At 46.4% G+C, this 26967-nt stretch overlaps 2 long non-coding RNA genes and 1 other non-coding gene across 5 annotated transcripts; 2 read left to right on the top strand and 1 right to left on the bottom strand.

Annotated features, from left to right (window-relative positions):
* Window positions 1–3414: 3414 nt before the first annotated feature.
* Window positions 3415–6946, bottom strand: LOC122216645. Of its 2 annotated transcripts, none has more exons than XR_006201009.1 (3): window positions 6846–6946; window positions 6159–6341; window positions 3415–3970 (listed from the first exon to the last, which is right to left on the bottom strand). It is a non-coding gene; the product is annotated as an uncharacterized LOC122216645 (long non-coding RNA). The 2 variants fall into 2 exon arrangements; XR_006201010.1 differs by lacking the exon at window positions 3415–3970 and adding an exon at window positions 4527–5275.
* A 24-nt stretch (window positions 6947–6970) lies between these two features.
* LOC122216646 lies at window positions 6971–25657 on the top strand. 2 transcript variants are annotated; one of them, XR_006201011.1, is made up of 3 exons: window positions 6971–7280; window positions 7483–7590; window positions 15870–16237. It is a non-coding gene; the product is annotated as an uncharacterized LOC122216646 (long non-coding RNA). The 2 variants fall into 2 exon arrangements; XR_006201012.1 differs by lacking the exon at window positions 15870–16237 and adding an exon at window positions 25378–25657 and having other exon boundaries at window positions 6996–7590.
* Window positions 25658–26587: 930 nt separating this feature from the next.
* Window positions 26588–26690, top strand: LOC122216713. The gene has a single exon (XR_006201066.1). It is a non-coding gene; the product is annotated as a U6 spliceosomal RNA (small nuclear RNA).
* The last annotated feature ends 277 nt before the right edge of the window (window positions 26691–26967 follow it).

The raw sequence follows: 26967 nt of genomic DNA on the forward strand, positions 1-26967 counted from the left end.
CTTCAGCAAGTGGTGCTGGGAAAACTGGACGGCAACATGCAGAAGAATGAACCTGGACCACTTTCTTACACCATACACAAAAATAAACTCAAAATGGATGAAAGACCTCAATGTAAGACAGGAAGCCATCAAACTCCTCGAGGAGAAAGCAGGCAAAAACCTCTTTGATCTTGGCCGCAGCAACTTCTTACTCAACACGTCTCCGGAGGCAAGGGAAACAAAAGCAAAAATGAATATTGGGACCTCATCAAAATAAAAAGCTTCTGCACAGCAAAGGAAACAATCAGCAAAACCAAAAGGCAACCGACGGAATGGGAGAAGATCTTTGCAAACGACATACCAGATAAAGGGTTAGTATCCAAAATCTATAAAGAACTTATCAAACTCAACACCCAAAAAACAATCCAGTGAAGAAATGGGCAAAAGACATGAATAGACACTTCTCCAAAGAAGACATCCAGATGGCCAACCTACATATGAAAAAATGCTCCACATCACTCATCATCAGGGAAATACAAATCAAAACCACAATGAGATACCACCTTACACCTGTCAGAAAGGCTAACTTTGACAACTCAGGCAACAACAGATGTTGGCGAGGATGCGGAGAGAGAGGATCTCTTTTGCATTGTCGGTGGGAATGCAAGCTGGTGCAGCCACTCTGGAAAACAGGATGGAGGTTCCTCAAAAAAACTAAAAATAGAACCACCCTACGACCCAGTAATTGCACTACTAGGCATTTATCCACGGGACACAGGTGTGCTGTTTCGAAGGGACACATGCACCCCCGTGTTTATAGCAGCACGATCAACACTAGCCAAAGTATGGAAAGAGCCCAAATGTCCCTCAATGGATGAATGGATAAAGAAGATGTGGTATATATATATACAATGGAGTATTACTCAGCATTCAAAAAGAATGAAATCTTACCATTTGCAACTATGTGGATGGAACTGGAGGGCATTATGCTAAGTGAAATTAGCCAGTCAGAGAAAGACAAAAATCATATGATTTCACTCATATGAGGACTTTAAGAGACAAATCAGATGAACATAAGGGAAGGGAAACAAAAATAAAAACAGGGAGGGGGACAAAACAGAAGAGACTCATAAATATGGAGGACAAGCTGAGGGTTACTGGAGGGGTTGTGGGAGGGGGGATGGGCTAAATGGGTAAGAGGCATTAAGGAATCTACTCCTGAAATCATTGTTGCACTATGTGCTAACTAATTTGGATGTAAATTAAATAATAAAATAAAAAATATATATGTATATATCTAAAGAGAAAGTTTGAGGTTACATTACATAAAATTCTTTTTTTTTTTTTTTTTTACAAACTGGTGTTGTACCTGTTTAGTATATATATTCTTAATGTAGGAAATCTTCTAAGAGAGACCTTGCCTTGCATTTATTAGAAAACTTGATAAAGGATGGGGAAAAGGCATGTTTTGCTTATTTTCAAAACCACAACGAATAATAAACCATCAACAAAGTGAAAGGCAACCAATAGAATGGAAGAAAATATTTGCAAATTGTATATCTGATAAGGGGTTAATATCAAAAACATACAAAGAACTATGCAACTCAATAGCAAAAACCCCAAGCAATCTGATATTTCAAATGGGCCGAGGAGGTGAATAGACATTTTTCTAAAGAAGACATACAAATGGCAAACAGGTGTATGATACGGGCTCAGCATCACTAATCATTAAAGAAATGCAAATCAAAACCACAATGAGATGTCACCTCACACCTGTTAGAATGGCTAGTCTCAAAAAGATGCGTGATAACAAGTATTGACAAGGATGTGGAGGAAAGGAATCCCTCGTTCCTTGTTGGTGGGAATGTATGCTGGTGTGCAGGTATGGAGGGTCCTTAAAAAAATTGACAATAGAACTACCATATGATCCAGCAAGCCCACTTCTGGGTATGTACCCAAAGGATGCAAAATCACTGTCTCAGAGAGATGTCTGCACATTCATGTTCATTGCGGCATTATTTACAATAGCCAAGCCTTGGGAACAACCTAATTGTCCATCAACAGATGAAATAAAGAAAACGTGATGTGTACATACAATAAAATATTATTCAGCCATTAAAAGAAGGAATTCCTTCCACGGATGAATCTTGAGGTACCTAGGTGAAATAAGACAGAGAAAGACAGACGCTATATGATCTCACTTGTATGTGGAATCTAAAAACAAACAAAAACAAAAACAAACCACAAACACACACACAGAAACAAGATTGATGGTTGCTAGAAGCAGAGGAGGGAGGAGGTGAGGGAGATGTGGATGAAGGTGGTCCAAAAGTACAAAACTTACACTTAGAAGACAAGTAAGTTCTGAGGATGTAATGCACAGCATGGTGACAATAGTTTACTGTGTTGTATATTGGAAAGTTGTCAAGAGAGTAGACCTTAAAAGTTCTGATCCCAGGGAAAAGATTATAACTAAGTATGGTGACAGGTGTTAACTACAATTATTGTGGTAATCATTTTGCAATACGTACATATATCAAATCTTATGTTGTACACCTTAAACTAATACAGTGTTATATGTCAATTGTATCTCAAGTAGGGGAAAACCCCCACAAATAGAAATTCAGCAACCCCTGAATTTCTTAGATTGTTTTAAATACCAGATGTGTGTGTGTGTGTGTGTGTGTGTGTGTGCGTGCGTGCGTGCGTGTGTGCGCGCGCGTGTGTTGTCTGTCTGTCTAGCAAAACCCATTTCCAAACATAAGGAAACACTCATCTGTGTTCCATGTTCTGCCTCTGTCATGAACAGAATCAGTTAATGTGTCTAAATGCCTTTATATACGGAAATGTAACCTATTCATTGTTATGTACACATCATTAAAATTGGTAATCTCACAATTATTTTTGATTTTCGTCCTTTTAGTCTCTGGCTGCTTTGGTAAAAGAAAACGATTAAATGCCCTCACATTTCCCCAAACATGACTAAATTGATAGTTTTTGCAATGTAAATCATGGGTTGAAAGTGTGTATCCTGTAGGATGATGAAAGGATTTTGGACTTTCTCATACCTCTGCCCCTCCCCTTTCTTTAGAGAGGGTTGTTAACAAGACCTTAGAAGTTGTGATCTAAAAACCAGACATAAACACGGGGTGCCTACATGGCTCAGTCGGTTGAGTGTCTGACTTTGGCTCAGGTCATGATCTCGTGTTCATGGGTTAGAGCCACACATCGGGCTCTGTGCTGACAGCTCAGAGCCTGAAGCCTGCTTCAGATTCTCTGTCTCCCTCTCTCTATGCTCCTCCCCTGCTCGTACTGTGTGTGTGTGTGTGTGTGTGTGTGTGTGTGTGTGTGTCTCAGAAATAAATAAACAATAGATAGATAGATAGATAGATAGATAGATAGATAGATAGATAAAAACCAGACATAAACATAAGGTAGATACAGAATCAACTCTGAAATTATTTGAATGTCCATGCATGTCCAGCTGGCCCCTGCAGGCAGGAAGAATAAAAAAAGGGGAATCAAGCAGTAAATAGACTATCTTGTATGACTCTTTGTGTAGGATTTTTGTGGGGGCTCTGGTGTTCCAGTTCCATCTGGAACCTGTTGTCCAGGCATCCCACCTAGCTTAGCAGTGCTGTAGAGTCTCAGGTTGGAAATTTCATACCCCAAGGCCTTGAGCCATCACTCTCCCCTCTTGTATTTACAACGTGGGACCTTGCACAGTGGCCCTGACCCCATGGTTCTCACAATTGTCAGTCTAGGTGACAGAGGTGCTTCTATCCTTACACTCAATTAAACACATCTTTATCTTGGAATCCATCTTCCTAGGGGATGAGCAGATCTTGCTGAATGGACACAGAGGTGTAAGAACATAGTGGCCCCTCAGTTGGCCTCATGTGTCCAGAAGCCTTGCTTGGCTCATCTGGTCCCACTGGGAGCTGACTCCAGGGTTTGGTTGTCCCTCAGAGCACACAGCTTCCTCCCCATGCTGCGACAGGAAGTGGATGGTGGAGAAAAGGAAATAGATCTGATCAATGAGTGCTCAGTAAAACCTGAGCTTCCTGTAGTCATCAACAGGGTTTACAAACATCCATTTCTCTCCCACTACGACTAGATTCAAGCCCTAAGCCATTTCCAGACTTACCCTGGACCAAGTTACAGCACCGCTCTTGAAATCTCTCTTTAATCATTTGAACTTAAAACCACCTAAATAAATAGTGGTGTAATTATAAATGTATGTGTGCTGTGGGTAGAAGGCAGAGAGATGGAAGGAAAGAAGTGTGCAAGGAATTGAGGGTTTATAGTGGGAGCTCATCTATTCTTTAATGACTAACAGCATTGGGTGGGTTGTATTTTCAGAAACCAAAATGGACTTTCTAGTTCACACTGAAAAGCACGTTTCTGTTCTTGGCTTCAATTGTCTACATGTTTTAGGATTCTTATTTCTTTAAGCCCTAGAATTCTAAGCTATCTAGGTTAGTTGGAGATTTGTATTGAGGCAGTCAGAAAAATGAACTTCACCTTTTGATGACAGATGCCAGGCAAACATTCCACATGTCATAGCTGGAAATAAATGTGAGCCACAGATAGTTCTATTCCCTAATGTTTACAAATTGATTTTATTCTTTGGAGTCTCCTCCTCTTTGGTCCTGGTTTGATCTTAATTATCCATGCTTCATCAAGCCTTTGTTTCCTCTGTCTTTTGATATTGTCCAGAGTTTCCAATCGGCAGGACGTGTTGGGTGTGGTAAATCTCACTCATAACTTGGGTTTCCATTTCCAGTTGGTGATCATTTAGAGTGTTGAATTGCAGGGATCTGCTGGCAAGTTTTCCTGTGTGTGTGTGTGTGTGTGTGTGTGTGTGTGTGTGTGTGTGTGTTGCTTCTGTTAAACATTAAGTATCAGAAATTGGCTTCACAGATTTCATTTATGCCCTGTTGAGGGGTCTATCTTTATTGCTTTTTTTGCTCCTAACTTTTATCAACAAAGAAAGAGGACAGTTCTAAAGTTGGAATTAACTGGGGAGCCCATCTCAGGGAGAGCTGAAGCTCTTTAAAGGAGTATCATTGTGGAGCATAGTAATTACCCTTTGGGACTCATCCTCTCCTCCCCAGATGCAGGTGCCCCCTCCCAATCTTCTTTTTCCTGGCATAGTAGACACTCAGAAAGTGTTTGTGAAATGGACATATAGATGATGGAATAAATGTGTGCCCTCTGTGAGACTCACTGACATCCAAAGTTACAATTCTCTTCTGTAACATCATTGGGTCTTCCTTTTTACAATCTGGATTCCCTGAATGCAGTAAGTTAAAGAGAGACATCAAGAGATTGGCAGATTGAGGAAGATTGCCATTGTCACTTTCGTGTGGGTTGAGCTGGTGGTAGTTGAAAACAATTCCTGTGGTTCTGTTATGTGCATAATATGACACTGAATCTATGTGTCACATCTGTACTCTCCCATATGATAGCCACTAGCTACAAGTAGCTATTGAAATTAAAACTAAGTACAATCAGAAAACAGTTCCTCAGTCACACCAGCCACATTTCAAGCACCCAAGAGCCAGTTGTGACTTGTGGCTGCCATTTTGGATAGCACAAAGGTAGAACATTACCCTTGCCACAGAAAGTTCTATTAACACTACTTTATGTATACAATATGTTTTTATATTCAGTTTATCAAAGGTCAGGCTGATTCTCAGTAATTAAAGAAACTGACCTGTGGTTATATAGTTAGCAAACACCTGCTTGTCTTGGATTCACTTGAATGTCAGTTTTTCTAGGTATTAGGCTATAAGTGAAATCAAGGAGACTAATTGGAAACCAACTGACAGACTGACAGGAGTGGTTTCTGTTGCCAAACTCCTTCATATGACATTTAATGGGTTCTGAGATGGGCTGGAATTTAAGCCCCTACAACATTTGACGCAAGGTTCCCACGGGTATGTCAACTGAAAAGGTGATACACCAGTGCCTTAGGAAACCCGTCTAGAGCATCCTAGAAAGGCCCTGGATCTTCTTGTACAGCTTCCCCCCATGGAGGACCCCCTGCTTTAAGTTCATGCCGAGGTGGATCAGAGAATTCCAAACATCCACACCTGAACTGACCTAGTGGTCAAGTAGAACGATGCCCTTATGTCACAGATGAGGAAACTGAGGCCAGGCGGGAAGTGACTCACCTGCAATCACACAGAAAATACCAAAGATGCAGGACTTGAAGCCACACTGTTCATTCCCAATCCATTGCTACTCCTGATGTGCCTGCTGATTGATTTCAATGAATGAAATCTGGTTCGTGGTGTGGCATCATTCATTTCACCATTTAGGCACATTTGTATTAGGCATCCGCCATGTGCTGGACCCTGTGAATAGTGAACAAATTGACATAGCCTTGCCCTTATGAAACTTTGGTCTAGTAGGAGAGATAGCCCATAAGTAAATAACAAGCAATGGTTATGGACTCGGGACCATAAAAGCATCATGAAAAGGGAGTATGGAACTTTTGGAGGGCCTCTAATCATCGACTTGCCAACGCAGCCTCCTTTGGGAAATCGCTTTAGAGCTGGGATGTGAAGGGTGAGAAGGGGTTAAATTAACCAGGTGAAGAGAAGGAAGAACACACAGGAGAAATGTCCTGGGGGTGTGAGCAGGCTGTGAGAGATCCGCATGGCTCTGGGGGCTGGAAGAATAGTGTGTTTGCAGTGGGGAGAACAGGGGTGGTCTATGGTGAGGTGAGACCAGACAGGTAGGGGGCCAGACCATCCAGAGCCTTTAAACATGTTGTCCTCACTGTAAGAAGAGTGGGCAGGGAGGGTGGGACCGCAGGCCTGGATTTCTGGCAGGGATCGAGGTGGGGGCAGACTTACCGGATGCCCGTTAGTCGCACCCACACCACAGGTGACGGTGGCCGGGCCAGGGTTGGGCACGGAGGTGGGTGGTGGTGGGTAGTTTTGAGAGACCTTTATGAGGTAACATCAGGAGGATTCTGTGAGACATTGACTATGGAGATTGAGTTGAGGGAAGCTGTGGTCACTTCTAGGTTCCTGCCTTATGCCAGAGGATGGATGACGATGTTTCAGCGAGGTGGGGACAGTGGAAGACCGCCATTATAGGGATTATAGGGAGAATAGCACAAATTTGAGGTGCTTTTCAAACATCCAACTAGATTTCTGAGGTAGGCATTTGGCTATCTGATTTCAGGGGAGAGATCTGAGTTGGAGCCCTGATGCTCTGAGTCCTTTGATTATACCTAGTATTTAAAGCCAGAGGTATGAGTGAGATCACAGGACAGAGACGTGAAGGTGAGAAGGTGAGCCCTGAGCTCCGGCATCGGGGGGCCTCGCGGGAGAGGGCGCCCTGTAGCAGAGGAGGAGACTGCATGTTCCGGGACAGCCAAGGGAATGGGCTTGTTCTAACGTGGAGGGAGTGGTGGTCAGTTTGAAAAGCTGCTGAGAGATACAGTTCGATGGGGACTGACTGTTTCCACTGGATTGAGTGACACAGGGAGCTGGCTTGGTGTGGAGATGGGGGCCGAGGCCAGGCTGAAGGAAACCAGCATGGAAACCTTCACGAAGCTCAGAGATCATCTCGACCGTCCATCTCTCTTTTCAGGTGGGGAAACTGAGGTCCAGGTACGGGGAGAGATGCATTCAGGGTGAGGAACACCCAGGAGAACCATTCCTTCATGAGGCAGGGACCCCCTGATGGTGTCCACCTGTTTTCAGGGCCCCGGAAATACCAGACTCTCATTTGAGATTTGCTGGGGGGGGGTATTCAAAGGGACCCCAAACGATGCTGCTCTCTGGGCACCTTCTGGGTATGCAGGCTCCTGGTTGGTTGAGCAGAGGGCTTTGCAGAGGTGGGGCTGACTGCAGCTCTCCGTTCAGAGAGGGGGTAGAGGGCAGAAGGGCAGGAGGAGCCCATCGTCGAGAGCAGGGACCTGTACTTTTGGTCAGCTGCCCAGGCTGCTCCTCCACCGTCTTTCCCCGAGGGTGGGAAGCCGTTTGTCTACTGAAGTGGCAAGAAGGTTGGGAGAGCCCCCCAGTCTGCAGTCAGCCTCAGGGTGAAGGACTCTGGGGACGGAGGGAGGGGAGCCAGCGTTTAAGAGAGGAAACAGATGGACGTGTGGAGCTGAGGCACAGAAACCGGGAGGGACCTCTGGAAGACTCTCCGGGCCAAGAAGGGGCTCCCTGTGAAGAAAGCCAATGGCGGGGCAGGGGAGGGGTGGGGGGGAGTTGTGCCAGCCTCACAGCCCCAGCCTGAGACATGGCCCTGCCCGCTCCCGTCCCAGGCAGCTCTAAGCCCTGGGTACTTGCAGGTCTGGGTCCTGAGCTTGGGGCAGAGAGGATGACACGAGAGGACCTCGTTCTGAGTTGGCCTGGAACAGTGTGCCTTCACCCTGAATCCACTAAATACAGCCCATTATGCACGACTGTGCGAGAGGCCGCATACCAGGGGCATCCTTACTCATTCTCTGTGGCACAAAGCTGGGAGCTGTTTCCCTGTGAGAGGATCCATCTCGGGGACTAAGCTGGAAAGCCTTGTTTCACTGCTCTCCCTGTCCTGACTCCCTGCACCTGATGCGGGACCCTCACAGGCTTGGATCCCGCCCTTCTTGTCTCCCCTGGCCCTCTTCCCGGTGGTGCCGAGCGATCCTGCTCTGGGAGGCGGGCCGGATTCTCCCCGGAACGTTGGAGAAGGCCATGGCACTGGGCCCCCACCCTGCTGCGTCACCCGAGGGCACAAGTCCACTCAGCAGCCTCCCTGTGGATCCAGCTCTGTCATCCTCAGAGCCCCCGCCAGCCTCCACAGGTGGCCTGGGGCTAGGGCCACACTAGCCGATGCCCCACGGCCCACACGTCTGGCCTAATCTGTCCCTGGATGGAATCGAAGCCGCGGCCGAATGGCTCAGTTGCCTGTGTCCTCGGCAAGCGCCCCCCGAGGGGAGGGCACGAGTTCTTGATGTGCACACAGAGCAGTGACCAGCCCCTTGGTCGCTCAGCCTCACAGTGCGTGGGTGAGCTGGCAGTGGTTCCCTGGGTATGGTCTGCGGTTCTGAGTCGGCTGCCCGTTGGAATCACTGGAGGTGCTTCTAGAAGTCTCCAGTGTCCGGGCCACACCAAAGACCGAGCAAATCGGAGCCACTGAGAGCGGCCCCCAGGCATCAGTCAGTTGTAAAGGCCTCAGTGTATTCTGCCAGCCGCCAACCTTGAGAACCCCCTGGTTTAAGGGAAACATAGACTCCTGTCAAACAAACCATCTGTGCAGTTTCTTTTTCTCTTTCCCTGCATTCTCTCTCCTCAGCTCTCAGTCTCTTTCCCGTCCGTCCTTCCTTCCTTCCTTCCTTCCTTCCTTCCTTCCTTCCTTCCTCCCTCCCTCCCTCCCTCCCACCCACTCTCCCTTCCTCCCTCTATCTTTCTTTCTCTTTCCTCTTTCTCTCTGTCTTTCTCTCTCTCCCTCCCCCCCTCCCTTTTTCTCTATCTCCCCCTGCCCTCTCTCTTTCTCTCTTTCTTTCCCACTTTCCCTTATTTCTTTTCTTTTGTGAGTTTCATTGATTTGGAAACTCTTCCCTTTTGGCTACTGGTTTCATAAATGTATTACAAAGATTTTCTTAACTGCCTGTTGTGTGTTCGGCATTGTGTGTTCAGTGATTTAAAAACAATGTGACAACAGCAACAACATGAAACCGGTACCAAAAGAAAAAGAAAAAGACAGTCTCCTTGACTCCACAGAGTTTACGGTCTATAAGAAAGACACTCCTCAGGTGAACACAAAACAAATTTATTATTTTAAATTGTGACGCAGACCGTGAACCCAAGGATAGAATGCTGACATCCTAATTTTCGGTGTGATGGGATTCGGAGGTGGGACCTGGGGGCAATGATTAGGTCTTGAGAGTGGGATCCTCATGAGGGGCATTGGTGCTCTTACAAAGGACACCCTGCAGAGCTCCCTTCCCCCGCGGGAAGGTACAGGGTGAAGACAGTCTGTGACCCAGGAAGCAGGTTCTCACCAGATGCTGGGTCTGCCGGCACTTTGATCTCAGACTTCCAACCTCCGGAACTGTGACAGTAGTTGCGTGGAAAAAGGCTATTTTGCCAATATGAGAATGTGTCATAACTAGACATAAAAAGCTGAAAGATATTTCCTTCAGTTAAGGCATATGACTGGACCCTCTTACTATTAAACATGGCTTTTAGAAATGCAGGGTCCGGGGCACCTGGGTGGCTCAGTCGGTTAAGCGTCCGACTTCAGCTCAGGTCACGATCTCGCGGTCCGTGGGTTCGTGCCCCGCGTCAGGCTCTGGGCTGATGGCTCAGAGCCTGGAGCCTGCTTCCGATTCTGTGTCTCCCTCTCTCTCTGCCCCTCCCCTGTTCATGCTCTGTCTCTCTCTGTCTCAAAAATAAATAAACGTTAAAAAAAAATTAAAAAAAAAAAAAAAAAAAAAAGAAATGCAGGGTCCACTAATTTCATTTTCTGTCAGTATTTAATAGGCTTATCAGTGCTTTCCTCCCCTCAAATAATGAATTTTAAATAACAAAAGAAATGGCCAGCAGCTTTAATTTAAAAATGAAACTAGATATTGGAATCAATTTGATACTTAAAATTTTTTTTTAAAGTTTTATTTATTTTTAAGAGAGAGAGAGAGCAGGGGAGGGTCAGAGAGAGGGAGACACAGAATCCGAAGCGGGCTCCAGGCTCTGAGCTGTCAGCACAGAGCCTGATGTGGGGCTTGAAGCCACAAACCCTGAGATTATGACCTGAGCTGAAGTCAGACAGTCAACCTACTGAGCCTCCCAGGCACCCCCAATCTGATACTTTTTTTATTTAAAAGAGAGTCTTGTCTAAGCCATTTGGCCCATGGGATTGTTCCCTAGCAGCCTGACCCCTCTTGAGGAGGGTAGCATTTAAACTATGACCAGAGAGGTGAAAAAGGAACCAGTCAGAGAAGAATGAGAATAAGAACATCCCAAAGACAAGAGCACATGGGAAGGGTGGGGTTGGACAGACATGAGGACATCTGGGGACCCCCAGGACAGTGAGTGGTCTCAGCAAGGATCGGAGGGACCAGGCTGGACGAGGAGTGAGGGTCAGCCATGCAGAATTAGAAGCAGGAGGCCGGCCATCATGAGCCTGTGTTAAAATATCATCACGGAGAATTAATTCGTGGAATTAATTAATTATAAATATTCCACTTCCAAAAATGAAGATTTACTCAGAATAAAACCCTAAAACGAATTGGGAGTATGTTGCAGGAATCATCCTAAAAATGTAGGCTTATTATTGAACACCTCACATTTGGCAACTGTCGTGTTAGCAGAATGCCTTTTCTTTTGCTAGGCCTCCAGCAAAGGGATGCGAGTGAATTCAGCGGGGAATTTGTGAGAGCGGGATTTGTTGCTGCTGTCTTTGTCCTTGGTGCCTCAGGTCACAGGATTCCAGCTCCTCTAGCGTGACCTTGGGCTTCATTTGCCTGGTGCCTTTTCTCTGCTGTTTCACCATTAGCCTTAAGCTTTTCCTTCGTGCTCCTGCCTTGGAGAGACTCTCCCTGCGCACCCTCACCCCTGCCCAGTGACAGTCTTCTGTTGTCCTGGTTCAGCCTACATCTCGGGCAGATCCCGTGCCCCTAGTTCCCAGGGTGGCCCTCTCAGGGAACAACTGTGTCCTCCCACCAGCAGGGGATGTCTAATTTTCCCAGCCCAGGACAGTCTCTGATACGCCCTCTCTGGGGGTAGAATATGTTTTCTCCTCTTCCTTTGCCAAAGTTGCAGTGGGTTTCACCTGGGGCCTTGGAGCAATCAGGTTTGCTGTCTTTCTTTCCTCTAGTGTCTTAAGTCTCGTATTCCCTAAAGTAGATGGAGCGGTGGGGGCAAGGTCTGAGTGGAGCTTTATGGCCTCCTGCTGCTGCCATCCCCCACTCCCCCCCACACACACCTGCCCAGGGGGCTTCCTCACGTTCCTGCCCTTCCACAGTGGTGTTTTGTTGTTGTTGTTATTTTAAGTTTTTATTTAAATTCTAGTTAGTTAACCTATAGTGTGGTAGTGGCTTCAGAAGTAGAACCTAGTGATTCATCACTTAGGCATAACACCCAGCGCTCATCACAAGTGTCCTCCTTAATGCCCATCACTCATTTAGTCCACCCCCCACCTACCTCCCCTCCAGCAACCTTCAGTTTGTTCTCTGTATTTAAGAGTCTCTTCTGGTTTGCCTCCCTCTCTTTTTTTTCCCCCTTCCCCTCCGCAGTGCTCTTGTAAGCACCTACTGAGGTCCACAGAGAGGAAGTGGAACTCAGTGTGAACCCCCTGAGGTTGGGACACCCAGGGATTCCATAGCATCTGGTAGTGCACCCTCAGTTACATCCACTCCAAGAAGCCATTGCTCACATCCACCTCCCTTCCAGTTCCCATCTTTGCCTGTGTTTTGAATTTCTTAGTTGTACTGAGACCTCTGGTCTCTTATGAGTTCAGGAAATATTGTGATCTTACAGGTTACTGTCTTTTCTTTTTCTTTATTTTTTTTTTAATGTGTATTTACTTTTTAGAGAGACTGAGAGTACGAGTCAGAGGAGGGGCAGAGAGAGAAGGAGACACAAAATTCAAGGCAGGCTCCAGGCTCTGAGCTGTCAGCACAGAGCCCATCGTGGGTTTCGAACTCACAAACTGTGAAATCATGACCTGAGCCAAAATCAGACACTTCACTGACTGAGCCACCCAGGTGCCCCTATTTTTCTTGAATTAAGGATGGGAACAACATTTTTTTTTCCCCACGTCCTTGGTCTCTTCATCTTTTCAATATATTATTTTTTTAAGTTTATTATTTTTTTAAAATACTTTCCACACCCAACATGGATGGGGCTCAAACCCACAACCCTGAGATCAAGAGTCAAATGATTTTCTGACTGAACCAGCCAGGTGCCCCTTTAACCCATTATTAAAAGAAGATATTTGGGCTTAGCTTTTTGGTTTTATTTTATTTTTAATCCAATCTGACAATCTCCATCTTTAATTAGCAAGTTTAGGCCATTTACATTTAATGTAATTATTTATGTGATTGGATTATACATTGAGGAATTACAGCTATGATAGAACCATAGGTTGTTTTGAGAAGAGCATGTGGTTTGAGGTCCAAGGTTCTAGGCCAGTCATTTAATTAGAGACTTCTTAGTTTTGGGTCTTGGCTTCATTTTTTGAACCTCAATTTATTTACTCTTAGAAGGGTGTTATGACACCAGACATAAAGAATTACTTTAGGGATTGTGAAAATTGATGTATCTGATACTGTATTAAAGCTATGTTCTGCTATACAAATATTTTATGGTTTTATGATCAAGGAGGAAACTGTGGTCAAATGGTTCCATGACAACTTAATAGGTTTGTAGTTTTGTTCTGCAGTGATGATGATATAAATGGTGCCTGTAAAACATTTAGCTTCTTTTATGTAATTCTTTCACAATACTTGTCACATCCCTTGTACTTACTTGCTTATGTTTTTCTTGTCAGACTAGGTCCTCATTAAGAGCAGGAAATACAGTTTATTTATGTCTATATTTTTGTGTCTTGCAGAGTGCCTGGCACAATATATGCTCAATATGGGTTTGTAGCATTGAAACACATTTTAAAAATATAGCACTGAAGCTCTCTGCACCAGTCTGAAAATACAGCATTCCCTGGATGAAGCGTAGCTAAGCATTTCAGAATTTGACCAACCTCTGAGGATCTTACTTCAGAGCCTCGATTGCCATCTACATTGCCTGAACCCTTTGACACCCAAGACAGCCTTGGCTAGTCGGCTGGCGTCATGGGTGGTGAAAATTCTTTCCGAAGCTTGTGGGAAATTTGGCTGTCAGGTCACCATCAGCTACACACAAATGTATTGCCAGGTTTCACAACTCTGTATGACTAGTCTCCAAGCTGTAGTAATTGTTGCATTTGTGTGCGACTTCTCAACATTCCTGTGACATTACCACCGTGTTGCCACAGCTGTAAAAGGGTGAGAATTAAGTGGGGATTTGCAAACTTTTAGAGAAGCGTGGTTTTTGTATCCACGTGAACGCTTCCTTCTGCCGAGGTGGAACTAAAAGGTTCCTCTCTGGAACTTCCGTTGGAGTTTCTGTGGTTTCTCAGCACGTGCCCAGGTCTGGGTCAGCTAGCTCTGTCTTTTCATCTGCTTCCGAGTGCAGAGGACCACATAGGGGCTCAGAGGGGCTTTCTGAGTAGGAATACATGCGCACCACATTCCGAAGGCGATCCTCCCTACCTCGGCCATCTCTAGCCACTCCCAGCTTGCCCTAACTCATCCGCCCTTAGCGGGGGCCACACAACTGAGGGCCACATGTATCCTCACCCGAAATGTTTGTTCTCTTGTAACTTGTTTTTGTGTTGTTCTCATGGATTGCAGTTTCCTCTGTCCAGCAGTCCTGTCTTAAATGTTTATTTTTTGTCTTGGAAGGCCAGGTGTAGAGTAGCGTAAAAGTTGGCTTCTTTCAAGGGTGCCTGTGGCTCAGTGCATTGAACGTCCCGACTCTTGATTTCAGCTCAGGTCATGATCTCATAGTTCATGAGATGGAGTCCACATTGGGCTCTGTGCTGACAGCACAGAGCATACTCGGGATTCGCTCTCCCTCTCTTGCTGCCCCCTACCCCCGCTTGCCCTCTCTCTGTCCCTCCCCCACTCATGCATGCTCTCTCTCTCAAAATAAATAAACGTTAAAAAGAAAAGTGGCTTCTTTCTGAACATTTGCTAACTCTACAGCTAACTCCATCCTTAGAGCTTGGAAGCATTTCACATGAGGATTATGCAGGAGTTAAGTAAACAGAGAGTTGAGATTCAACCATTCCACATACCTATTTTGGGGAAACAAATTCAAGTTTTTCTTTGTAATAAAACACTACCCGATGCCCAGCGTATACCAAAGGTTGAACAGGGAAAGGCTCTTAGAAGTAGTTTCAGACCCCAGTGAAAACAATTTTGACCTGCTACTAAGGACAGGTTTGTACTGATACACAACAGTCTAGGCTAGGTCCCCTTTGGTGCCATGAGCCTAATAATTTATGTTGTTTTACCCTCTTCTTAGCTGCCTGGTGGTGGCAAAACTCTGAGACGTTTTCGTTGGCTAATTGGTAGCTGGCTAGCACTGGCCTCTCTGGAGACCCAGATTTCTTTATTGGGAGACCCTTTTCTTTTCAGGAGAGTTTGGATAAGTGCCCCTACCCTACTTCAGTTGTCACTAGGACTAGGAAGGGAAGTGTGGATTTAGGAGAGGGTGCTATGGAAAAACCAGTGAGGCCTGCTGACTGTGGCAGCTTTAAGCTCTCAGAAGACAATGTTGTGTCTTATCACTCTCTCCTCCTGGCGTAGTCGGCCATCAGACAATATTTAATGAATACACGATGAATGACTGGATTAAAGGTGTGTGTGTGTGTGTGTGTGTGTGTGTGTGTGTGTGTGTGTGTGTGTGATTTCGCTGTCAATGGAAGGTTCAATATGCACAGAAATTTAGTCGTGGAGGCTAGAACTTTCGATATCTGCCTAACCATGATACGCCATGATTTACTTGGTAATGGACACAGCTTAGCAAAATGTGTTTTATCCCCACACCTCACTCATCGTTCAAAGATGCAGGCCAGGTGTCAGTGCAGCCTGGGCCAGGGAGAGCAGTTGGCCCATTAGTTATGATCTGTCATGCCTGTAGACTCCAGGGACCAGGACATTTACCCTCAACATCACAAAGAGAATTAGCACAGTAATGCCTTTGTTCCTAACCACCAAGGCCATTCATCCTGTCCCAGCCTGGCTTCAAGGTCTTTGGAAGCCCTGCCAGCCCTCCCACCTGCCCACCACCTCGTTCTAAGATTCCTCCTGAATGGCATCTTGCATTTGCTACTTCTAGGTGGCTTTGTGGTTGAGCAGAACTCCGTGGCATGCTTCTGCCTTCCCAGAATACAAGGCAGCATTGGGTATAATGATGGCGTTCATCTTCCTGTTCCATTTTTGCTGCATAGTTTTAAATAAAATGAGAACGTGGTTTCAGTTTAATTCAAGAAGTGTTTGGCTAGCGCTTCTAGTGCACTGTGATGGGAGATAGAGAGTGATTCTTCATTCATGGTAACTGGCAGCACGAGGAATGCTTGTCTTCCCCTGCATGCTAGGCTGGGTTTAGGAAGAGAGAGTGGATTTTCCCTCAGATCTACCCTTCCTCAGTATTTTTCATGTTTGGTCATGAACTACATTTGGTTATGAACTACATTTCACTGTGCCGCCGCCCTCACTGGCATTCCCTTAGCCTCTTCACTATCTCCTTATGAAGAGAGGCATTATCATTTCCACTTTACAGATGAAGAAACTCAAATTCAGGGTCAGGGAGACTGTGTAACATACCCAAAGCAACCTGTACGGAGGAGAAGTAAATTTTTCGGGAACACAGAGCCAGTAAGTGGTGGAGATGGGACCTAAAGACAGGCCTCTGGGACTCCTCAGTCCTAGCTACTAATCTTTCTAAACTGCTTTATAAAATGAACGAATGGATGATCTGTGCCATGGCTTGGATGACTTTGAAGTAAATTTGTAGAGCTGTGATGGACTTTAAAAACACACAGGATAGAGTAACATGTAATTAAGTACTAAAGTAAATCAGAGATCATTGATTTTATGCTCTAAGAAACCTTTTCGATCCAGTCAAGTCCCATTATCTTCATATAATCAATGAAGAGTCTGAAGATTATTGACATGTAAGATCTTGTCCAAAGCCACAGAACTGATACCGAAAAGCCGAGTCAGCACATGATGGTAAGTTACCTTGACGTTAATCCATTATTCATTTTGATACATACTCCTGCCTTGATGACTTCCTAGAAGCAAATGTTATTAGAGTTTTAGCCTTTATGCCACAGTATTAGTGTTGGCCAAGTAGCGTATGGCTGTGCGTTCCAACCTAGGCGAACAGAGCTGGTTCCTCACCCTAAGTATGCAACAGTACCTGGGTGAGTCTACAAGCCTCAAGGTCTTACCAGAAAATGTGTAGTGTCACTCTGAACTGGTATTTACAGATGAAGAGATGTTATTAGTGGGGTAATTTGGTTAAATGAATATTGTGCCAAATTATCTCAAATTTATAAGATAACACTTATCACAATTTTATGGAAAATTGCTTCCAAAATTATACCCTTATAAAGTGCACGCATTAATAACACACCACAAGGACACGTAAATTATATAAGAGTCATATCTTTTTGCAGTTGTGTACATTGAATAATGTGATGTTTTTGCAAGAGCCGAAGGTATACTATGCTCTTAAAACATACTGGCATTTTAAAGTGCTACATTAACATCACTGTAGACAATCTGAAGATACAGAAATACTAAAGACAGAGTGTTTTGAGCAAGATGTGATTTGTTCCCTCTCTAAATGGAAAAATTGAAAAACAAAAACAAAAGCCAGACCACACATATAGAGAGAATGAGATGAGCTCCAAATAAATGTTAGAAAGGGATGATATAACCTGTAATCATTTTATGAAGTGTGTTACACTGAAATAAAGACATAAATATGACCTTCAGAATTATGAAGTTTCCAACAAGATGGAAACGCACTTTTCCCATTGATTCCTGGGAACTGGGGCTGCTTTGCCAGTGTGAGGAATGAGCACCAGCCCTACATCTAGAAGTGGTGAGTCAACACCCCCTCGTGCAGGTAGCTGGCCCCATAGAATGGCACGCAGGACAATCGATGCGCCATGCTGTTTTGTGCACGTTCCCACATCATGCCTTTGTTAATTCTGTTAGTGCTTCGAATGTCTTTCCTTCTTGCTCCATATTCTCTTGTCCTTGAGATCCTCGGGTGAACACCATCTTCTCTTTCAAGATCTGGTTTGAGAGTCGTAATCTTTTTGAAGACTTTTCCGACTCCTCTTATAGAATTAGTTGGTTCATTTGGCCTCCCCTGGAACCCACTTTAGTGCACTTGTTGGTATCCATGTTTGTCTCCCTACTAGACTGTAAAACAGTCTTAATCAACTCTTTGAACCTAAATGCCATCACTGGTACTAACTCAGAATGGTGCACATTTGTTGGACAATTGGATGAATGCATGAATGAATGGATGGATGGATGGATGGAAAGTAAAGGAAAAAGCTAAATGAGACCTTGAGGGGCATAAAAGGTATAGCTATCAACATCAGTGCCACCAACTGTTAATTCTATAGGACACTTGGGCTGATCATAACATTTGCACATTTGTGACCTACCTTTTTTGGTTTCTGGCACCTTCTTACTTTTACAGAACTTAGGGCACTTTGTCGGTAGGCTTTGATTTTGTATCAGCTGTCTTCAGTTTTTAGGGTAGAGCTGGTAACTGCCACAACTGGGTTTTCATTGTTACAGGAATTTGATAGGAAGACCACAACTCAAGTCACACCAGCTAAGCAGCTACCTTCTATATCTATGTCTGAATCATCTGCCTCAGTTCTAGAAAAACACCTCTCTCTCTCTCTCTCTCTCTCTCTCTATTTTTCTCCCACACTCCTCCTTCCTTTCTTTCTTTTTCAAAGATTTTTTGAAGACCTACCGTGTTCAAGTCACAGAGTCAGCTATTAGGAACACAACACAAAACCAATGCAACAACTACAACAACACATGTTTTCCCCTTCAGCAGAGAAAACTAATGCTCACCAACATCTATCTCTTTCCTCTTGTTGGGTACACTGCTAGACAACATTTGTACTCCCCTTGTGGCTTTTTTGGGCAAATGACTGGATTTTGGCTAGTGCAATTGTAGGTGAAAGTGGTGAATGCCGTTTTTAAGTCTGACCCTTAAATTTTCCTGCAACATCTGAGTTTTCTTTTTTTCCCCCCTTCGGCTGACTGGCTTGGTCAGATCCAAGAGTCTCCACCTAAACAAACTGATGACAAACCCTAAAACTTACTTTGATGTCCACCCTTATTTTTCGTCCCCTCCCATTATATTTAGGAGATGCCTTTTCTTCTGGTGTAGGGCCACCTCCTCCCACGTACCCAGGAATTTTGTTTTCCCTTCAACATCTTCCATCAGCACTGAAGCACGTTCAGATTTCCATCCTCTTAAAAGAAAAAAGTGAGGCAGACAAAACATCCTTCTGCGGCTCTCCTCTCATTTACAGTTGAACTTCCTGAACTGTTTGTCTACACTTTCTGTATTTTCTCAACTCCATCGACTTCTAAACCTGCTGCAATGTGGATTCTCTGTGCCCTTTAACTTCCTGCCATGAAACCAGGCTTATTCAGACCACTGCCATTGTGTGTGTGTGTGTGTGTGTGTGTGTGTGTGTGTGTGTGTGTGTGTGAAACTCAGTAAATATGTCAGTACTCATTTTACTTGATTTTTTACAGCATTTGGTTTTGTTGAACTTCCTCTTCTTGAGAAAAATCTAGTCCCTTGGCCTCCATGATGACCCTTTCTCAAGTTTTGTTTCTTTTTCCCTGGCCATCTTTCTGAGTTTTTTTGAGGATCCCTTTCCTTGTACCATCACTGAAATGTTGATATTCTAATCCAGACCATCTTTTTTCCTCCCTCCTATGTATATGCTTCTGGGTAGGCTCCCTCCACTCTCCTAGCAACACAAACTACCTATCTGCTGATCCTTCCAGCTCTTTCTTCCAGCTTTCTTGAGCTCCAGTGTTAACCTAATCAGTGCATGTGAGCATTGTTCCATTTCCATAAATATAGATTTATACCAGCATTTTTACTGGTTGCCTTCTATCCCTCAAAATAATATACCAGAAGCTTTTAAACCACTTATTGATGGAGATTTCAGTTGTTTGTGTTTTTCTTTGCTTTTCTTCTGCTCTAACAGCTTTACAGTAAATATCCTTGAACATAAATCTTTAAAAAGCAGTGATCTCTGGGGGCTCCTGGGTGGCTTAGTCGGTTAAGTGCCTGACTTCGGCTCAGGTCGTGATCTCACGGTTTGTGAGTTCGAGCACTGTGTCGGGCTCTGAGCTGACAGCTCAGAGCCTGCTTCGAATTCTCTGTCTCCCTCTTTCTCTCAGTGCTCTTCCCTCACTCACTCACACTCTCTTTCTCCATAATAAAAAATAAGTAAACATTTAAAATAAAAAAAAAGCAGTGATCCCTATAGATAAATGCACACCCTGAAATGAGTGGACCATGTGTTATGCTTATTTAAGATTCTGGCATGTATTTCAAGGTCATCCCCAGACTGGTACCAACAGTTCATGGCTGTGTCAATGTTTTGGATTTTCCAACATATCAATACTTTTATCTGAAATATAAAAGTATAGGATTTCAATTGTGTTTCTTTAATTAGAAGAAGGGTCGAAGATCTTTTTATATGTCTGTGGTCTATTTAATTTTTCTTTTCTTTCACCATGAATTGTTCCTGTTTTTGAGAACACTAATATTTTACTTATTCTTTTTAATGCGTTCACGGTACATTAAGAATATTATCTAAAAATACCTTTCTCCTGATGTCATTTTTTCTATAAGCTTTGTTTGTTGTGTTTCTTGGCCATACTACTATTTCTTTAAAATACTTTTCTGGCTGTGTCGACATACTTAAAATGGCTTTTCATATCACAAGATTATGAATGTATTCACCCAAATCCTTTATAGTGATTTTAATCTAAGTTTTTTGCATTATTGTTATGATCCATATGGAATTTATTTTGATATGAAGGATGAGGAGAGGATATGGCTTCATTATTATTTTTCCCCCAAATGGGCAGCCACGTTTTCTCATAGTCATTTCCCCCGTGACTAGGATCTGTCAGATGCAGTGATGTTTCTCATCAGCTTCCTCATCTGTAAAGCTGGACTGGCAATTTCGTGAGCTGTCTGGAGTCTGAGATACCCACTCGCCGAAGCCCAGCACAGGAAAGGAGACAGGGCAGCTGCAGAGGGTTCTTGTTACACTTGTCCCTGGCCCTTCTACTCCTGGCTCAGAATCTTGGGCCCACTGGCCCAGCTTTGGGTTTTTTTTTTTCATCATGACTGAGATCAGAAGATCCAGACAGGTGGTCTGGGGTAGCCTTCAGCTCTGTGATTGCTGGACAGTATGTCTCAGAGCAGAAGCAGGCAGGGATGACGAATGCCCGCGGTACTTTCTTGTTTCACATCCAGGGGATCTAGGATGTTAGTTCAGGGATTAGGCTCTGGGGAAAATATACTTCTGCTCCTTGCTCATCACGGGGACTTCTTGGAACTTCCTTTCTCCGAGGGAGGATGCCGTGTAACTAGGGAAGCAGAGCTTAAAGGGACGCAGCCACAGCCCAAGGACACCTGGACCAGCAGAAGCCGGACGAGGCAGGAAGGATCCTTCTTGGAGGACTTGGAGGGAGCATGGCCCTGCCCACAGCTTGATTTCAGACTTCTGGCCTCCACATGTGTGAGAGGATAGCCTCCGGCTGTTCCCGGCCGCTCGCAGTCACTTTTGCTAAGGCAGCCCCAGGAGATGGGCACCAGGCGTCTCCCTCCCTGAGTCTCCTCCCACCCCACCAGCGTTTCCTCACCTCCCGAATCAACCTCTGGTCTCAGCTCTGCTTCCCAGATAACTGAAGCCAACACAGCTGCAGTAATAATACTTGTTGCTGCTGTTATTTTATTATTTTCATTGTCATTGCGGTTGTTGGGAGGAACAGAGAATTCCCTGATTAACATGCAGATCTACCAGAGAAAGCCATATCACACATCAGGCACCTGAGGTCTGTTTTCACCTCTGCAGTTCTGGAACTTTCTCGGGTATGCTGATAGCTCGGGATGGATGTGAGTGTCAATGCAGCTTGACAGAGGACGTGATTCAACGCCCCTGGTTTCTGTGGAGGATGTCACAAGTCACACCGGCCCAAGCTTCAGCCTGATAACTCAAGCTTCACCTTGGCCCAGAGCAGCTGGGGCCGTGGGCCACCGCAGGGGACGGGTTGGGGCACCTGGCAAGCTGGTGCTGCTCTGCTTAGGACCTGTGGGCCCCCGAGGCCGTTGGAACATTATTTAAGTAAGAGCGATGCTTGCAGATGTGAAAACAGAGGGAGCCTTTGAATATCATATTTACGGTGAGGGAGGGGCTGCGTACCTCCGCGCTGGGCTGAATACACATGAATGAATACAGCGGCCATGCCTGCTGGGGGCGTGGCTAAGCCGACAGCCCTCCCTGGGAGGTGGTCAGAGCCAGAATCTCCTCTCCGCTTGTCCTGAGGGTGAAAGCCATCCCGTGGCTGGGTTGCGGGAAGAACCCATTGCCTGGCCCGTTCGAGACTCATACCAGCTGGAAATACATGGGCCAATTACCAAATCAAACAGCACGTGAATTGGGGGAACAAAATTAAAACAAACACTATGGCAACAAGTATCAGTGGTGAAATCTGACACTTGAGTGGTAAGTAGATGGGTTTCCTCAGCACTCCACAATCAGCTGTCTGAGTGGAACATATGCTTTGTTCTGCACCCTTTGTGTGACTTGACAGCTGTCTGTCCCCTTCCATGGGTGATATTCTGCCAATCCATCTGATCAGGGGCTTGGGGAATCTTCATACAAATACGTACCCAGGGACTGGTTCAATGGATTTGACAATCCTCAGTCGTGATTTCCCCAGGAACGTCAAGGACTGTGTCTCATTCATTCATTCCACTGCGCACTTCTCTGGCAGAGGATACAAAAACAGGTTGTCCGTGAAAGGAACAGAGGGAATTAGGGGTCATGTTATCAATAGGTTCCCAATAGAGGGTTCTGAGGTCCGGAGAACAGAAGTGGTTTATAAAGAGATCTTCAGTATTTGAAAACACCTGATGGGAATCATATATTTACTCACAGACAGAATGCACACTAATAAAACCATCCCTGTCTCTGCTTTGGATAGAACTCTGTCTTCCCAGTATGGCCCAGCACTCCCCATGTGGACAGACTAGGGGCATCTCTGAGGGCACAGGCCTTCTCACAAGCTTAAACTTGCAGCCCGAGTCCCCACAGGGGAGCTCTTATCTCTCCTGGTTTGAACGAGGGTGCCAGGATTCTAGTCAGTCAAGCCAAAGGTCCACATTCACATTGTTAGTGAGCACTGGGACTGGAGACGATAAATACGAGATGCTGTAAACCCAGTGCTCTTTGGGAGAAGCCCTTTGCCTCTACACAGGGACCTTCCTTTGAGTATGGAAGAAGGCCTTTTTCACTTCACACCTTTTCATTCACAAAACTGGGGGTTGGGGCGGAGGAGCTGGAGAGCAGGTGCCGGTCTGAACCAACCAGAGCTTGCAGTCATAAATCCTTCTGGTCGAGGAAATACAATTTTTACAGCTTTCAGGCACGTCGATGGGATAATGAGAGTTTACTAACGAAGACTCAAATGTTCAAAGTTGCCCTGGGACCTTAGTGACCAAATATCAACATAGGAGACTTCATACCTCCCTTGCATGTGAACAAGTGCTTCTCTGGGGCTTTGGGCTGCTATGGGGATCTACCGGTTTAACCCGCGACAGACACGAAACTTATTTACGGCACTGGCTTTCTTGTAACAGGCTGGGAGCATAGTAGGTTTTTGATGAATAGGCACTGGTTAGACATTATTAAGAGTTCATCCAAAACACGTGTCAGATTTGAACAGCTCCCGCCTTCAGCATCTCCGCTGACAACTGGCCACCCAGAGGCCAATCCCCCAAATCCCTTGCCGGGAATTCAAGATCCCTTGCAAAGTAAGTCACAGCTGACAGCCGTGTGGCCCTCCCCAACCACCCCCCTCCGCTGGTTCTCTTGGGTTCTTATCCCCATATCTAGGCACGCTCAAGATTGCCCTTCACCTGCACCTGCCTTCTCTGCTTTCTGTGCCTTTGCTCCGCTCCGTGTGGCCGCTCCTGCCTTGACTGTCCTTGTTTTCAGCTTCTCTGTTGGGAAAATTGTCTCCCAGGCTTCAGAGCTGAGGCTCAACCCATATTGTGTGTATAGTGTCCCTTTAACCCACCCGCCCCACACCCACCTGCTGAAACAATTAATTGTTTCTTCTTAAGCTTTCCATAACCCTGGGCATGGCCAGGGAATGTGTCTCATTGGTAAGTGGAGACTTGCCGAGAATTTTTTTGCAAGATAGGAACAGTTAGGTGGAACAGAGGGCTGCCTGGGGAGTGCTGGAGGCTGAGGGGGAAGAGGAGAGCAGGGTCTCTAGGAGGGCAGAGCAGAAGCGCCCACCCCGCTGCTCTGCACGATAACAGATCCATGAACGCTGGACTCATTGGGTTGACCTTGGCCAGGGAGGCAGGGAAGGCAGCGATGCCCGTAAGCTCACATGGAGAGAGAGCCGGTGCCATGGGCTGGCTCCCGCCCTGCCTTCACTGGTCTCAGAGGAAAGGCAGTTCTGGGCTGTGAGGCAGTTGCCATGGGCCTCTGGGGGTAGAGTTCCACCCCCCCCCCCCCCACCCGGGTCAGTCAGGCCAGTGCAATTCGTAAAGCTGCCTGTCAGTTTTGGTGCTGAGCCCCCTGGCTGAATGAGTCCACAGGCTGGAGAGACCGTCCTCTGCCACGTCAGAAGGCCCACAGCTTTGCAGTGTCGGGTGGCAGCTGAGGCCACATCCCTGCCACCGGGTCTGGCCAGGGACCGTGGAGACCGAGACTGCCGTCTGGGGCTCGGCTGAACCGCCGCGCCCTGTGTGTGACCAGATCGAGTGGAATCCTCACTGCCCCGTCGTCTGGGTGCGGGCTCTGAGGGCGGGGCCCGGACTTGGGGTTGACCTGTGAGTGGCGAGGGCTGCAGGCAGCGTGTGCCCCGCCCTGTCTCTTCTCCTCCGTCTCCTCGCGAATGGTGGCACATGCCAGACTCTGCAGCTGTGAAGGAGCTCCGTCCCTGTGGGGCCTCTCTGGGCCTCGGCTCCAGCAGGGCGGCAGGGACGAGCACAGCCAGTGCGAAGGGCGAGGGGCTACCAGGGGACACTGGGGCGGGAGGGACCCTGGAGCTCTGATCAGTCTGAGCCAGCGGGGATTGAGTGTCAGGACAGGCACACGTTTTTAGACAGTCCAGTCACCTGGGCATGATTCGCTTAGAAGTCTGGATCAATTATCTATTGCCGTGTAACAAACTGCCCCAAACCTGGTGTGTGAGAGCACCAAACACTTGTCTCGCAGTTCGTGTGGCCATGGCCCTGGGAACGGCTCGGCTGGGCGGGCCTGGCTCAGGGTCGCTCACAAGACTGTCAGCGTCTCAAGGCTCAAACCCACTCTTGTGCTTGTGAACAGGCCTCGGGTCCCACTGGCCACTCACCGGAGACAGCAGTTTTTTGCCGCATGGGCATCCCCATTCTGTTGCTCACAACACGGTAGCTTCTGGAACGAGCTTCCGAGGGCAGGGGGTGTGCAAGATGGAGGGTGGACGCCAGGCTGTTTATAACTTTGTCTCCAGAGAGACATCCCATCACTTCTCCACGTTAGATTCATCCAAAGCAGATCAGCCCTGCCCAGACTCGCGGGGAGGGATTCCACAGAGGCGAGAGCGACGGGAGATAGGCATCATGGGGGCTCCCCACACACCAGCCGCTGAGCAATGATCGTGCTCCAGTCATGCTGCTGAATTTTGAGGACACAGGAGGAGTCAGAAAATCATCCAGGAAGAATGTAATCCTTAAGTGGAGACTTGGGGGCTGTGCAACTATAATTGGGCACAGAGGACCGATGAATCATTATTGCCCGAATAAACAGGCAATTACGCAGCTCCACTTTTGACCAACCTCTACCTGAAAACCTCTGCATTTTGCACCACAGGGGTTGACGCATAGAGTGTGTCTGTGGAATAAACTGTCCTTGGTTTGAAGCTCTGTGACCACAGTAGCACATCTCATGGCCACGTGCTTGCCCCATGGTAAGCCCCAGGGACCCCGACCCCACCTCTTTGCAGCTTCCCCCAAGCACCAGGCTTCAGAGCACAAGCAAACTGCATACAGGGCCAGTCTGCACTTGGCCCAGACCCCTGCCCTCGAAGTGTTGGTCTTCCTACAGCTGTGTTCCAATGGGGTCATGTCCATCATCTGCCTGCACGCAGGGCTGTGTATGCCAGGGTGTCCACGGGAAGGGGACAGGTGGTAAAACTCCTCGGACTCACCTGCCTCTGGACTGAATCTTCAGCCCGGCTTCGCAGGAGGCCGTGGAGGGTGGTGCCGAATTGCAACAATCCAAATAGACTTGGGGTGTGGTCGCTGAGAGTGTGGGCCGTGGTTCCCCAGAGGCCTGACTGCAGCGCCCACTCCACCGCCAACTAGCGCGGGCTTGCCCTCTGTCCTCAGCGTGCATATGCTCTTTTGCAACGGCAGGACTAGGCAGCCCCAAGGTCTCGCGGGGACGCCCCGCGGGTGCCAGGTTCCCAGAGCACAGCAGACACTCGAATACTGCCATCCCTTCTTCCTCAACGAGAGGACCAGGTTTCAGATCCAGTTTTGATTCTGTTCTTTTACTTCCAGGTCCTTTCCTGGTACTAGAACATAGCTAGAAGTAAAGGGGCATCTTAAGTGTTTTATCATCTCACTTTCCCACATTTCCCACGGATCCCACATAGTACATGGTTTGCTCACTGCACCCAAAGCCAGTTGTAGGGGATGAACAAACCTTTTGTCTCCCGATTTGTGAAGTGTTTTAAAGAATTAGTCTGGTGCTCATTTCGGCAGCACATACACTAAAATTGGAATCATACAGCGATTAGCACAGCCCTGCCCAAGGATGACCTGAAAATTTGTGCAGCGTTCCTTATTTATTTATTTGAGAGAGAGAGAGAGAGAGAGAGAGAGAGAGAATCTAAGCCAGTTTCATGTCCAGTGTGGAGCCCCCCCTCCCCCCACCCCCGAGCAGGGCTCAATCTCACAACCATGAGATCATGATCTCAGCCAAAATCAAGACTCAGTGCTCAACCGACTGAGCCACCCAGGTGCCCCAAGCATTCCATGTTGTCAAAGAAGACATACAGACGTCTAACATATATGAAAAGGTGCTCAGCATCACTCATCATCAGGGAAAGGCAAATCACAACTACAA

This window comes from Panthera leo, chromosome A3 (genome assembly GCF_018350215.1).
Source record: "Panthera leo isolate Ple1 chromosome A3, P.leo_Ple1_pat1.1, whole genome shotgun sequence".
NCBI lineage: Eukaryota > Metazoa > Chordata > Mammalia > Carnivora > Felidae > Panthera > Panthera leo.